A 2630-nucleotide genomic window follows, 5' to 3' on the forward strand; every position below is an offset into this window, starting at 1 on the left:
GTTTGTGGGCAGGGAATGCAATTTGGTTTGGGAAAGAAAGGGCTCAATAGACGGAGAAACTTTTACCGCGTTATTAAGGTTCTTTTTTTTTTCCTTTTGGCACCCTTCTTATCAATCCCATTTGGCACCGGACTGGCTCTCCTCTTCTTTGAGGAGGCTGTCGGCATTATCGGCTTTTTCTTAGAAGAGGCTGTCGGCATTATGCCCTTCAGGAACTTTGCTATGCTATATTTTGACACGAAGCCTACTCAGTATCTCACTTGGCTTGCAAAAAGTAAAATAAACTGTAGATAAGCAGTAAGGGAGTAAAAAAACAAACAAAACAAAATTGGGAAAATAAAACAAATATTTATAAATTAAAAGCCGGAGCACTCTAAAGAAACAGCTGCACCGCAACCGCAAGTAGATTTGCCTGCACTCCGGGAATCTTTCTTTTTGCCCTCCAGGAACTATTTTAAAAGACTTTACTTGGCTTTTAATTCAGATGCACTACCTAAGCTTATTTTTAATGCTAGAACACATTTTAGGAATTTTAATATAATTATTCAGAGAACTTTTTTACAGTCTGGAAGCCAAATGCTTTTTAAATCTAAACCTCACAAGCAATCTGTCCCAACTAGGAGATCTTCTTCCAGTTCTCAAACAAATGTTTCTTCCAGGATCCCCTCATGCAATTTAGTGCACGACATTAGCCGAACCTCACCTGTGGTGGATCCTGTGGATACAGGTATTATGTCCGTGAAATGTCAACATACGAAGACTCTCTCCTGTCCTCAGCAGGACTCCCTGATTCATCCCCCTCGTGCTGGTCCAGGAATGCTTCCTTGGGATGATCCTCTTTTGGTCTTAAACTCACAGACTTCAGACAAGCCTTTGATGCCCAATATAGCTGACAGGCCGTTACTTCCGCCTTCTTTGTCTAATTCAACCTCTGACAACCTGATTAATTTTATGGGCCCTAATCTACAACTAGAGAGGACTAGTGTGCATTTTGCCAGAAATGACCCGGGAATTTGCACACTAATGTGTCCGGGGTGTTTGAGTTCCAGCAGTGTGAGCGTCTCCCTTCTTCGGAGATTGTGGCGTGTCAGCCTTTGCCAATTGCAACTTCTTTGCTCACACCTGATTTGGATGCCTGTCCCAAGGCATCTTTTCATCGATCTCCTCCTAGACAATCCTTCTGCCCAATTTCTCCGGTGCAGAAGGAACTGTTAGGTGGTTCTAATATGTTTATTATGAAGCCTGACCCAGCTGGAAATTATCTTGATCCAGTAATAACTAATTCTGGCCGGCTCTTCAAACGCCCTGCTACGCCTTCACTGAACTCTAATGTTTCTCAACAGTGACTAAGGCAACTTTCGGCTGATAGCCATTCTTTTAATAGCCCCGATGTTGCCATACACTTACCCAAGCAGGTAAAGCTGGTGTCCTGGAACATTGCGGGCTGGAAACGGAAGTACCTCAACAAGGAATTTTTAACTTATTTAGCATCCTTTGACATTATACTTTTGCAAGAAACGTGGTCTACTGAACCAATTTTCTTTGAGGATTATCAAACTTTCTATCTACCAGCATATAGACTTAATAAGATGGGCTGCGCTCAAGCGGGCTTAGCAGTACTAATTAACCAGCTTCTGCCAGCGACTCTGGTGGAGGCATCAAAAAACTTATGTAATTTATTAATCATCAAATTGGTTGTTCAGCAGCGGACATTTCTTGTTTTTAATGTTTATTTACCCCCTTGTCAAAATAGTTCACAGTGGGAGCAAGCTTGGAATTTTCTTTCAGAACAATGTAATGCGATGACTAGTATTTTCCCCAATGCTATAGTAATTCTTGGTGCAGATTTTAACTCAAGAGTTGGGGATGGTAATGAGATTTTTCATAAGATGGCTTGTGAGGACTGTGAACCTTTTTTATCTACTCATGGACACTTAATGAGATTTTCTAAAGACACCAGTTTTAATGCTGCCGGGTTTTATCTGGCAAATTTTAGTCTTCAGTTTAACTTGATTTGGGTTAACGGCCTATGTAATTTTTCTGGGGCTTCGGAATTTACCTATGTTTCCCCAGCAGGTACCAGTGTCATTGATTATGTTTTAATCTCAGCTTCTTTTTTGCCTTTTGTTTCTACTTTTAAAGTTGATGATTTTAAATTGAGTGACCATCTGCCTCTATGTACTGTTTTTAACGTAGGTCTACCTTGTATTGAGCCTCCTTTGTGTGATGAGGATAGTTCTATTCGTCTGGCTAAAATTAGATGGAATGACTCCACTCCTTCTGAAATTCAATTATTGTTGAACAACTCGAGTGGTAAGATTTTGTGGGAACATGTTCTGACTTTAACAGAACCTGAACTTATTGTGTCTGCCTTTGAATCCTTAATGAACTATGTTCATGTTAATATTGCCAACTCTTTGGCCGTGACTGAGGCTAAAGGCAGACCCAGTAATGATAACCCAGGATGGTATGATCAGGACTGCAAACGTGCTAAGGCCCATGCCAGGGTGTGTTTTGGGAACTTTAGAGCCAGCAATTCTAAGGATGATTTAAAAATTTATTTTACAGCCCTTGCTTTCCTAAAGGATCTGACTCAGTCCAAGTGGCATGAGTTTATTAAAAAGTCCTGG

This window comes from Tiliqua scincoides, chromosome 5 (assembly GCF_035046505.1).
Source record: "Tiliqua scincoides isolate rTilSci1 chromosome 5, rTilSci1.hap2, whole genome shotgun sequence".
NCBI lineage: Eukaryota > Metazoa > Chordata > Lepidosauria > Squamata > Scincidae > Tiliqua > Tiliqua scincoides.